This window comes from Antedon mediterranea, chromosome 7 (assembly GCF_964355755.1).
Source record: "Antedon mediterranea chromosome 7, ecAntMedi1.1, whole genome shotgun sequence".
NCBI classification, from domain to species: Eukaryota; Metazoa; Echinodermata; class Crinoidea; order Comatulida; family Antedonidae; genus Antedon; species Antedon mediterranea.
In genome coordinates, this window is record NC_092676.1 from 9,157,941 (window position 1) to 9,171,944 (window position 14,004).

A 14,004-nucleotide genomic window follows, 5' to 3' on the forward strand; every position below is an offset into this window, starting at 1 on the left:
CTTGATGAACTAGAAAAGGAAATAACTACAAAACTTAAAATTCTAACCGCTCACAAATTTGATGACAAAGTGGAAGAAGTGAAAGATGATAAAGAAAAAAAAAACAAAATCTGTAGAAGAGTGGAGGAAAGAGTTTAGACAAGACAAGAATATTTCTTACAAAAAACGCTGCTTGCTTATTTTTATTGGTAAGGTCAAGTCTGGGGGGTCACTTCATCAAGCCTAGATACTTAGAGTATCCTATTACAAACAAAAACTTCAATGGACTGTTTTGATAATAATTCAATGATTATCTGACAGTGAATTATAGTACCCATGTAATATCATGGGACTCATAAATACCAGAAATGCTTTGGGATTTGTTATTAGACTCTTTTCCCAGCCGTTTTTTGGATTCAATACCTATAAATTATAGTCGAGTTTCCATTTTAACAAAAATGTCAAAGTGTAGTATTATACTGCTGCTTGATTTCATCTAATGAATGAGTTATCTCGTATGACGTAGCGGGCTAGAGCAGCAGCGTGAAAAAACTTAAAGAAGTGGAATCTTAATAAAAGTGATTGTTGCGAAAAGTGTTGTATAGAAATAGAAAGTGAAAAACATATGTTGTACACCTGTAACAGCATTCAATCAGATTTGAGGAAGTTCCGTAAACTGATCGTTAAATGCATTCCGACTAATGAAACATTACGGTCAGGTTTCCCCGAATGGTAAGACATAATTATAGGAACTCAGAACACGCTTGTTAATGAACTCATCTCTTTATTTACATTTAGTATTTACAAATCTTGCATTATTTATAAAACAAGCAAACGGATTATCACTTGGAATTTATTTAAGATAGAACTATTTAAAAAAATTTAATTAATAAAAGCAATATTATGTTCAAAATGTAAAACTATACAATTTTATAAAAGTATCCAAACAAAACATAATCTTATAATGCAATATACCATTTTATCATATTTATTTATATTATATCGAATCTCTTTTTAATACTGAATATCAATCTTTATATCGTTTTAGCTCTGTAATATAAATTTTCTCTGTATACATGTTTGTTTTATCTAGACTTCAACACAATTTCAAAATATTTTACATAATCTTCCTCTGTCTGTGTAATATCACTTAAATATTCATTGATAAATAGATAGATAGACAGACATATATACTGTAACCTTCACCATATTGTTGTTTATCATTGCAATAAAAGTGGGTTGCCCCCACAAAAGAGAAAAAAAATATATATTGCTGAAATTAAGCCTCAATAAATAATATTGTTGAGAAGAGGAACACATTTATACAGTATATAACTATATCCCATTTTCATGCATAAAGCAATAGTATCTGCCTCTGAAGCACCACCATCAAGATATTATTTTTTTTAAATATATCCCATGTATAAGCAATATTATTATCTATCTGCCTCTGACGTCTCCAAGCACCATGAACAAGCATTTTGGAACATTTTCATCCACGGTGACGCTTGTAATGTCTCCCGCCAATCTTGCGGCATCCATGGCCATTGCCACGTCAAAGTTGTACGCTCTGGATGAGGCATGATCGCCAGATGACGGCCATCTGCGGAGCAAATTGCCGCTACGCCATTGGGTGAGCCATTGGGGTTCAACGGGTATTCAGTTGTCACTTCTCCTTTGTCATCGACAAAGCGCACTGGTGCAAGATTTTCAGACAGAACTGTGTCTTTTGTTTCTTTGTTAGAAAACTTCATGTGCCCTAGAGAGAAACAATTTGAGTTGAGTAAATTTAATAACATTTTTAGTTAAATTAAAATATAAGTTTGTACTAAGCATCCATCATTATCAAGAGGTATCAATATCTAACCTTCTCCATGCTGTGTCCAGACACCAAGCACAGAGCCTTCCATTCCTTTCAGCATTAAAGCAGGGCTTTCATTAATCTTTACAGCAACAAAACGAGACTCAAAACGCTCGGAAAGATTATGAGCAAGATGGACTCCTTGCTGAGCTGATGCTGCGTCTAAAAGACAATAACAAATAATTCATAATAAACAGTCTGTCAACAAATGGATATCAAAAAGTAGTTCATATTTTCTTTTTATTTGTCAAAGAGGCATTACCTGCTTTACACCGGTGTCCTACTACCACTAAACTACTTACTAAATATACCTCATGATACCTTACCTGTAGTAAGCTCCTTGGTGACATCTGGAGCAACCCAGCCTAGCAGGCCCATTAGTTGGCAGCCATTGCATACACCCAGTGAGAAAGTGTCTTTCCTTGCTCTAAATGCATCAAACTGAGCACGCACAGCTGGGTTGAACAAAATAGTTGCTGCCCAACCTAAAATGATTAATAAACATTATTTAAATAAACTAGAATAAATATTTATTTAGGTTACTATCTGTCTAATACTAGTATAATACTTGGTTACTGCTCCAGCATGTATTTTTGCTATGCTACAAAAAGTGCAATCAGAAAAATATACCTTTTGCAGAACCACAAACGTCTGCAAAACTGAAGCCACCAACAAAAACTAGTCCACGGAATTGATCGAGGGTGACTTTCCCGCAAGCTAAATCTTGCATATTGACGTCCCATGTTTCAAAGCCAGCCATGTGTAGTGTTGAACTCATCTCTCGATCTCCATTACTGCCTTCCTCACGGATCACAGCAACCTTTGGTTTCATTCCATCTATGGAAGGCCAATTATGATTATGTATATGGTAACTAATGAGCCAAATTTAACTCGTATTACTTTAACAAATTAAAATTCAGAACAAGATAATCAATATTCCAAAATTGGTTCTAACCTTTAGAGCATCCCTTTTTAACAGAATTCAAATTTGTTGCAACGGGGTCAAAGGTTAATTTAAATGGTGGTGCTGTTCTATTTGCTAAATTGCGTTGCTCCACTTCAACACACTCTGGATTTGCTTGTAGTTTTTCCAGTTGAAAACTAGTCTCTTCCCACACGTCTCTAAGAACAGTCATCTTTTCATTCAAGACTTCTTTCTCATTTACCGAGATGACAACCTATAATTTACATGTAAAATATTCAGATTCATTCTAAAAACCATCATAAATGATAAATGATCGTAAATAAATGTTCAAATATTGCTTCCATTTAAAAAAAAAAAAACTTACCATTGACCCTTGACCTGATCCACTAGAGTGACCAATTAGAGAACTCACTAGCATTAGCTGTTACTTCTAACACCAGCCCTACTTCTTCAGCAAACAGAATATCAATTGCAGTTACTGAAAATAAATATATAAAGTCTTACAATGTATTATTGCTTACCACAGGTTCTGGAACCATATGAAAGATTAAAATGACACTTTACAGATCCATTCGAGGCATTTATAGAGATAGCATAATGCTTACCATCAGGTTCGGAAAGTTTGACGTCAATACCACAATTCCCAGAAAACGCCATTTCTAATAATGTTGTTACAATACCGCCATCACTAATATCATGACCAGCTGATATTTTTCTATCTACAAAAGGATACAAAAGACAAAGTTGAATTCATATCTCTAAAGCTCTGTCTACACTATCAAACTTTATGTGATGTGATATGCCCATATATGGACATGATATCATATCACTACCATTTTTGGGCATTTCACTACCCTATTTAGGCGCATCACATTTTTTTGTCAAACTAGTTTCATAGTGTAGACAGCGCTTTATATTATAACTACAAGTAAATGAATTTATTGTAAACGTCTAATTAATAAGTCTATGAAAATGACTACCTTTGATAAGATTTTGCGTTGTGTTGAAAGCCCTTACAAACGTTTCCGGTTCATCGAGATCAGGCGAGGATTGTCCGAGTTGATTATAGCACTGAGCGAGGGCACTACCACCTAACCGGTTATGCCTTTTACCAAATGAAACCCAGAGCAAAGTCCCTGAAATAGAATATGTAAAGTCTTGTTTATAAATATATTATATTTTTTGTTTGTTTAGGTAGTTAATTTAATTGTACCTAACAAAATGTGCAATGTTATATTCACTTTACCTTTACTGTCTGGACATTTAAGGTCAGGGGTCACAGTTGCAGTAATATCTGGGCATGCCACATACACAGACACAACCAATGCACCTAAAAAATTGTAATTGATATTTCATTATTAGTAAGTAAATGGAGTAAAGAAGTGTATTAGTGTATTCAAGCTTAACTTATTAAAATAATTCACAAGATTGTACATCAGACACTATACTAGTTATTAACAAGCATGAAATGTCTAACCTGGAGCTTTGATCGTTTCAGAGCCTATCCTGGCAGCCATACTCAAAGAGTCCTTCCCACCATCCACAGCAACACCCAACTTGCCCATCACCTCGCACGCATCATACAATGCAGCACCCTCACCAGGAAGCTTCGCTGGCCACATCCAGTTACCGCTACATTTGACATCTTTAAGATCGGAGACCCTAGCAAACACAAGATTGGTAAGGGCTTCTCCTACAGACATCCTGGCACCACAGCCAGGATCGACTAACCCTTTAATAGGCTGCTCTCCAATGGCTGTAGCTGAGCCTACAGTTTCAAAGTGGGAGAGTGCGATAACAGCAACATCAGCGAGTGGTGTGTGCAGGGGGCCTACACATTGCTGCTGGGCTATCAGGCCCGTGACAGCACGATCAACCTAACAGAAACAATATATCCTGGTTATACACTTTCCATATTCCTTCACACAAATAAATTATGCAATATTAAAGATAAACAGATCTTTACCTTATTAGTCAAAAATCTTTTACTGGCTACTGAAGGTAGACGCAGAACACGGTCGAGTGCACATCGGACAGTCAACCCATCAGGTAGTGTTAACTGCTTAAGTTTTGGTTTACATCGATCATACTTGAAAACCTGAGAGAAAAAAAAATATAATTCTATATAATTTTACAGACAGAAAGAGACACTATTATTATAACACATAATTATTTTCAATGGTTATTTATGATGAAATCTGTGAGATTGAGAAAAAGTGACCTCAGCTGAGATTTGAACCTGGAATCTTCTGCTTGATATGCAGACATCCTACCATTACACCACTGATGCATTCATGGTATGGTTCAAACTTATTACCGACACTACTCTACTATCAAGTCTCCATCATACCTTTTGCGGCATCTTCCCAAGAACCCATTCAAGTTGGAGATCAACTGGATAAGTAAGTGCTGTTCTTTTTATGCTTGGAGGTTCTGCATCACCCTTACCAGCTTCCACTTTCTTTTCCACCTCAAGACGAATCTGAAACAAAACAAAATATTTTTGTATTGCAAAACTCTTATGCACTCTATCTGTGCATGAAAAGGCATTCTTCAAAATTAGTAACACTGTAGTATTTAAATGTGTTTTTTCATACTTATCCCACAGTAAGCACAAACTTGCCAATTACAGGATGGATAAAATATTTTATAGTTTATCGTGCTTATAAACTAAGTTTTATTTCAGGCTTAGGGAGTGAAGTTGAAAGAGTCGTGAGTTACAAACCTTGACCTTGGAATTGGAAGGCAAGCATGTTAAACCACCAAGCAACAGCTCCACTAAAAAAATTTAGAATAAAGTAGGTAAAAAAAATCATCCAAATATTACCTTCCCATCACCTGTAATGTCACCAACAAAAACAGCTGGACATTTCTCTCTGTCACAAATATCTTGAAGTTTTTCTTGATCCTCAGATCGTATTAGTATGGCATTGGACTCCTGGTATTCTGCACCCCATAGTTCTAAGGTGTTGATGGTTGGATCACCTAGTTGGAATTCCTTAGCTTTTATTAGAGCACCTGCAGGTTCACATATCTCCTTTAAAACATTACCTGTACACAAAAAAATGATTTAATTGGTCAGATGTTAGCCATAGTTTGACATAAAAATAAGTACATTTGTCTGACAAAGTGTCCCCTTAATAGGGATGTCCCAAATGAGGGGTGCTACTGTACTTAGTAAAATAATAAAAATAAGCACATTGCATGCAAACTCACCATTGCCTCCAGCTCCTTGATCATGTATACTACATATAGGGTTTGTATCAACCATCTCAATGCACGCCCTTATAACTCGGTTTAGTTTCTGTTCCATCTCCGCATCACCGCGCTGCACGGCTTCGAAGTCCAGTTTTTCTGTATTGTCACCTTGAACTTGAATGGAAGATGCAGCGCCCCCACCGACTCCGATGCGATAGATTGGTCCACCAAGTTTTACAATTTTCATTCCTGCATGGTAAACAATTATTCATCAGTCAATAATTAGTTTTCAATGGAGAAATAAAAACAAAATATTTTATCAGGTTACTATAATCTTATTTTATATGACAGACATATAATATCTATGTGGAGACAACAATAATAAGAAGTACAGTATTTTTTATGGTGTTGTATTTAGTTTGTTTAACAAACCTTTTTCTGCTTCGTCTTTAGTCGCATGCATACTCTCAAGCATCCCAATACCCCCGCTGAACATAATGGGCTTGACCCACTCTCTTCTGTCGCTCTCAGAAAGCATCATGCCAAATGAACGAGAGAAACCGGTTAGAACGGGTTCACCAAACTTGTTGCCGTAGTCAGATGCACCGTTGCTGGCCTCTACAGCAACCGACAGAGCAGGCGCCATGTTGCTAGGATAAACCATATTTTTGTCCTCCCATGGAAGGTCATACCCTGTTTAAACAAATGTTCAATCAATGATAATAAATAATTAATTACACTGAATATATAACATTTATAAAAAGCAAAATTATGTAATTAAGCAAGCAATTATGCCTGTTCACTGCATGCGTTACTTAATATCTTTCATCCCATACTCTATTTATACATATAAGTGCCAGTAAATGAATATCTTTTAATTGTTGTTACTTTGCAAATCTTTGATAAGGTTTATCCTTTATATTTGTTATGTTTTATTTTCTGTTATATTTGTATTTATTTTGATTTTTGAGCGAGTAAAGTCTGACATCAATTTTCATAAGGACTACAAAATCTAATTTTTAGATTTATATAATTTACCTGGAATGTTCAAATTTCCAAAACAGTAGCCTGCAGTGCCAGCCACTACATGTGCCCCCTTCCCTGCAGCCTGAACATCACGTATCCTACCCCCAGTACCAGTTGTAGCCCCTGGGAAAGGTGCAACCCCAGTTGGAAAGTTATGGGTCTCTGCTGTGAAGATGATATGCCTGAGTGGTTCAGATTCCTCCATCACACTTGCTGACCCGGGATTGGCTGGTTTGAGAACTTTGACCTTATGGCCTTTGATTGCACTGAAAATCAAGTAAAGTCATCAAAGTGAGAAAAAACAGACAACATTTAAAGCTCCTACTGTCCCCAAATATGGTAGTGATATGACATCATCATATCCATATATGGGCACATCACATTTTTTTACATAAAAGTTGATAGTGTAGACAGAGCTTTAGGCAATACTTTGTGGTTCAACAAAATGTGAATAAATATCATTTACGATGGAAATTATGCCTGTAGTATTTTATGGGCTATTTCATGACACCTTCTAGAACTAATAATTTCAGGTATAATGCCTAATTCTGTCCAGCACAACAAGATTTATACAAGAGTCATAGACACCATTCCAGTGAACTATATCGTGATTCGATTCGGAAAATATGGATATAAATATAAAAGCCACGTAAAATGTTAAGATACCTGCTGTTATCCGAGAATTTAATGACGTTGTTATCATTGCTGGTAGCTTGCGTTGACATCACCATCTTGAATAAAGAATGATCTTTTTCTTCTCCATCGATTACCATCTTACCCTTAAAAAACCAATGACGACTATGCTCACTAGAAAGAAGACAGAAAGCAAGAAAAAACCATTTGTAGGAATATTTTCAGGAATTTCTAAATACAGTAATGAAAGCTGAGAAATGTTGCATAGATGAAAAGAATTTAAGTAAAGAATGGTCTATGTCTTAGGATTATCCATGGTTACAAATACTATTTTACTTTATTTTAGGCTAGAAGGCAAATAGACAATGCCACAATTGTTTTTCACCTGTTTTTTTTTTCAGGTATATATTGAGGCAGATGGTATCTTTGTTCTTTTTGACTGTTTTACTTCATTTACTTTATTTTTACCTCATTTTGATTTAGCTATTTAGCATATTCTATTTATATCTCTATCCAATCACTGATAAACTCACAGCATTGCAATACTGTATTTTCAATAATTTAGGTTTGTATTAAAATTAAATAAAGATATTACTTTTAAAAGACAGTAAAGAATGTAAATAAATATTCATGACCATCATTCACAGATGGTAAAACTTCATGCGACTAAAACTAAAGTGCTTTGTACCTGTTAGACTGAGCCAAGTCAAAGAGTTCAACACTTGTTGGATTCCGTTTAACCTTTTCAATAAACATGTTGGTGTAAAAGTCTATGTCCCACGTATCAAAGGCAAGTCCTGCAGTAAAGAATAATACAAAATGTTTATAATGCAATATTAATAATAGAAATCTTCATAAACCATTTATTGGTCATGATAAGCTTTGGTTTATAAATTCAATAACAATGAATTCTTAAATGAACAATGTATCCACAGACCGATTAAATAATTACTGTACAGTAATATTAACTGGTTACTAGAACACACTTAAAAGAATATGAAATCATGTTGGATGTTAAGCTAAATGTAATGTTAAAGACCTATTCCCTACAATTTTTGCCTTGTCTTTTCTGTTTTATGGTAAATTATGATAAAAAGAATGAAACAATACACATGCACAATGCATGTTATGATTTATAGAAAGTCTCTAAATGATTAGAATCAACTAATTTTTTAAATTTTTAACAGTTTTAAAGACGAAAAAGTTATCGCATACATATTTATTTTTACATTAAATGTAGTTTGTGACCTATAATTAGATCTAAAAACGTAGGAAATGGGACTTTAATCATAATATAATGATATACAGTATCAACACAAAGTTACCTATATTAATTTTAAAGTTAAGTTAATAATAGAAAAAACTGAAATAGAATTAAAAAACACAGGAGTTTAACACAGTTCAAAGTTCATCTATACTTGGGGAACATGATTGAGAGTACTACAATCACCTAATTCTTTGTTTGCCTTTTCCAGAGCAACTTTCCCTTCACCTATAACATCAATTTCAAAGACTTCTTCTGGTTTAGCTTTAATTTCAAAGCTGCTGATTGGTTCGTGGTAGCGACATTCCGTCATACGATCGTGAAGTACGGCTACCAGTAGATTCTCTTCCTCGGGGCTGATAGACGCAGCAATGCCATGATCGTCGGCTACGTTTATAAGATAGCAAATAGAACGCTCAATACGAGTCACATGGTTGATTCCAGCTGATTGGCAGATTGAGACGGCATTTGTTGACCAGGCCGTAGAGAATTTCAACCTGTGTGTATAAAAATTAAACTTATTATATCATATACAGTAGATAGTGTAATGTCCATGATATTAAATATACAGTCAACATATTCTGCCATGCATGTTTATGCCCACCTTTCTTAATTTATGCCTATTACCTTGTTGAACAACAAAAATTATGACTTTTACTTTTTCAGATATTACCTACCGAATAACAAAACATACAGTATTATTTATTAATACTTATTCTCAACTGAAACCGACACTAATACTGTACGACTAGAAAAGAAGGGTATTTTGTTAATTAAAAAACATTTTCTGACCTAGGCCCAATTTCAATCAGAAGTCCATCAGGTTCTTGATCATCTTCAACTATGATTGACTTGGTCAGCAGGCTAAATTCTTCAAAAGGGGTACCTAAGATCCATTGTATTTTCTTCTGTTCTTCACCACTGAGGCAATCTATGAAAATAATACACAGTTTAATTGACATTTTCAAAATAATATTAGTTTGGCAAAACAATTTATTAAAATTTAAATTAGAAAGGAAGAGTACCTACCTCCGTTTACTTCCACATTAAAACAAATTTCCGTTTTTAAATCTTGCAATTTAGAATTTTCCAACTGCTTTGCTAATTTCTTCCACAAAACATTTGAAGCCCCTGGGAGTAATGCCGGACTTTTATAAAACCGAGTAATGATAGTCATATTCTTTAAAAAAATAAATTATTAAATATTAGATCTATATTATTTTATATATTATTATTTATTATTATTGATGTTTACACTAAAAAAGTATAACTATAAAGTATATGACTTATAATAATAATAATAAGCTTTATTTAATCACGGATACTTAACTTCAACTGAAAGTTGTTTTTCAGTAAGACCGTGTTTAAAGGAAAACACCAACAAAAATAAATGTAAAAAGACCTTAATTACTATCAAAAGAGATAAAAAAAAAAAAACCAATTACAATGAAATAAAATGAAACAAGGGTACACTTACTAACTATAAAATTAAATAATACACTACAGTACATTTAAATAAAGCTACATGAAATTAGCAGTTAACAGTTTCTTAAAAAGAGAGACACTGTTCACATTTTTAATATCTTCATTTAGCTCATTCCTAACCTTGGCACCTCTATATGATAAGCTACGTTTTTGGTTTTGGTACTATTAAATTTGGCTTAGTTCTAATATTATAGTAATTGTTTTTGATATTGAATTTATTTTTATTAAATATGGAGGTGCAAGGTTGTTCATAATCTTAAACATAACAAAAGCTTCATTTACATATAATATTTCATCTAAGTTCATCCAATTTAGACTTTGTAGAGCTTGAGTACTAGAGTGATCTGTAATTCGCGTAGCTTCAGAGTCGATGTGGCAAGGTTAGATGGTGGTTGTTGTACGGTATCACCAAGCACATCAAACGTGTTACTTGAGATTGTGCTAATGCCATTTTGTTTACAGTATAGATTAGGTTTAGATACAAACTTTTTGGGTATTGCTAAACTGCGCAAACACTGCGCAAACAACAACAAAAGCTGCGCAAACCTCCTTCAAAACAATTATTATTGATTAGAACACAACTAGAACTATATAGGGAGACAATTTATGGGAAAAAGAATTTAAAATTCCTTTAAGTTTGCCTTTTTTTGGGTGAAAAACTTCAATTTTTGGGAAAATTACTGATTTAACAGCGCAAAGAACAAAAAAAGCTGCGCAAACCTCTTTCAAAACAATTAATATTGATAGAACACAACTAGAACTATATAGTGAGACAATTTATGGGGAAAAAAATTGAAATTCCTTTAAGTTTGCCTTTTTTTGGGTGAAAAACTTCAATTTTTGGGAAAATTACTGATTTCACAGCGCAAACAACAAAAAAAGCTGCGCAAACCTCCTTTAAATCAATTAATATTGATTAGATAACAACTAGAACTATATAGGGAGACAATTTATAGGAAAACAAATTTGAATTTCCTTTGAGTTTGCCTTTTTTTGGGTGAAAAACTTCAATTTTTGGGAAAATTACCGATTTCACAGCGCAAACCCCCAAAAAAGCTGCGCAAACCTCCTTCAAAACAATTAATATTTATAGAACACAACTAGAACTATATAAGGAGACAATTTATGGGGAAAAAATTTGAAATTCCTTTAAGTTTGCCTTTTTTTGGGTGAAAAACTTCAATTTTTGGGAAAATTACTGATTTCACAGCACAATTTGCCTTTTTTTGGGTTAAAAACTATTAATGTTAAGTAAACTTAAAGGAATTTCAAATTTGTCTTCCCATAAATTGTCTCCCTATATAGTTTAGTTGTTATCTATCAATATTAATTGATTTAAAGGAGGTTTGCGTAGCTTTTTTTGTTGTTTGCGCTGTGAAATCAATAATTTTCCCAAAAATTGAAGTTTTTCACCCAAAAAAAAGAAAACTTAAAGGAGTTTCAAATTTGTTTTCCCATAAATTGTCTCCTTATATAGTTCTAGTTGTTATCTAATCAATATTAATTGATTTAAAGGAGGTTTGCGCAGCTTTTTTTTTTGGTTTGCGCTGTGAAATCAGTAATTTTCCCAAAAATTGAAGTTTTTTACCCAAAAAAAGGCAAACTTAAAGGAATTTTAAATTTTTTCCCCATAAATTGTCTCCCTATATAGGTCTAGTTGTGTTTTAATCAATATTAATTGATTTAAAGGAGGTTTGCGCAGCTTTTTTTGGAGGTTTGCGCTGTGAAATCAGTAATTTTCCCAAAAATTGAAGTTTTTACCCAAAAAAAGGCAAACTTAAAGGAATTTTAAATTTTTTCCCCATAAATTGTCTCCCTATATAGGTCTAGTTGTGTTTTAATCAATATTAATTGATTTAAAGGAGGTTTGCGCAGCTTTTTTTGGAGGTTTGCGCTGTGAAATCAGTAATTTTCCCAAAAATTGAAGTTTTTCACCCAAAAAAAAGAAAACTTAAAGGAATTTCAAATTTGTTTTCCCATAAATTGTCTCCTTATATAGTTCTAGTTGTTATCTAATCAATATTAATTGATTTAAAGGAGGTTTGCGCAGCTTTTTTTTTAGGTTTGCGCTGTGAAATCAGTAATTTTCCCAAAAATTGAAGTTTTTTACCCAAAAAAAGGCAAACTTAAAGGAATTTTAAATTTTTTCCCCATAAATTGTCTCCCTATATAGGTCTAGTTGTGTTTTAATTAATATTAATTGATTTAAAGGAGGTTTGCGCAGCTTTTTTTGGAGGTTTGCTCTGTGAAATCAGTAATTTTCCCAAAAATTGAAGTTTTTCACCCAAAAAAAGTCAAACTTAAAGGAATTTTATATTTTTTCCTCATAAATTGTCTCCCTATATAGGTCTAGTTGTGTTTTAATCAATATTAATTTTTTTTTTTTTTGCGCAGTGTTTGCGCAGTTTAGCAATACCCAACTTTTTAGGTAGTTCAAATTCAGGTTCACTTGCAATATTCTGTAAACTAAGAATTTGTTGCTCAAGAGACCAGTTTCTTTCACTCATTTCTTTAAAAGCTTTACTAAGGTGAACAAAATTTGAATGGATTTCTTGAATTAGTGTAGCTGTTGTTTTAATTCAGAAACTTTCTCATCAGTTTGCTTTATTTTCAGCTTTAGTGATGGGATATGGTCCCATTATTTAGGTGTTTGAGTTGAACAATCAATTGCTTTCACAAACTCAGAGGATTTACAATTCTGACTGTATTCGTTGAGTGTTATTTCTTCAATTAACGGCGCTGTTCCAATATTTAGCTCGTCTTTTTTTATTTCCTTTCATAATCATAGCTTAATTTTCTGAATAGATCAATATTATCAGGAGTCGATGTTTCAAATGCAAGCCTATCAAAATGACTTCTAAGTTCATCATATGCAAAGCCATAAAAGCTAGAGTTTGTTATATCTAGAATGCTTGGAGCTTTTATATGACCATAGCTAGGCCACTAGTTTTCCATTGTTAGCTTTATTTGAAATTGGGCGGAAAAAGCTTGTGTACTTACTTGAACAATAGAAAGCTGGTGCATCAATTGTTCTTGCTTGAGCCTAAGATCCTCAACATGAAAAAACACTTAATATCCTGCTTATAATATTGACTTTGACAATAAAAATTACATCTCCATGTTGAGAAAACAACAGTTTAGACAATTTATCAGTCACTAGCTGGTAGAAAGTTGAAAACTAATTTATAGAGAAGATTTTTCAATAGCTTTTTTCAAGAGCTTCTTGGCTTGGCTAAGACTGTCGAAACTGGTTTTAATTAAAGATGTATTGTCCCTTTGACTAATTCCAAAAAAATAAAAAATAAAAGATTTCAAAAAAAGGTGGGTCATTTTGAAGTATCATAATAGTTATTAACTATCACCAAAAATGTTTCGAAAAAAAAAAATTTTTAACTGAAATACAGACGTTTTTTTGTTAAAAAAATAACTTTGACTTCCAGTCAAAGTTTTCAATCAAAACATATCCCATAATGAAACGCGTTTGTTTGGCTACTCTGTATGCATAATCATAAAACTTCCTCATGATCTGTGTGAAAATACCTTCTTAACCGTGACGAGTTGTAAACAATCCTAATTTAGCATATGCATAATGCGTACTCATGGTTTGAAATCTTTGTTTACTTTCGCTCGTGA

At 33.3% G+C, this 14,004-nt stretch overlaps 1 pseudogene; it reads right to left on the reverse strand.

The window, feature by feature from the left end:
* Positions 1-765: 765 nt before the first annotated feature.
* Positions 766-10,096, reverse strand: LOC140055680 (phosphoribosylformylglycinamidine synthase-like; annotated as a pseudogene).
* Positions 10,097-14,004: the final 3,908 nt, after the last annotated feature.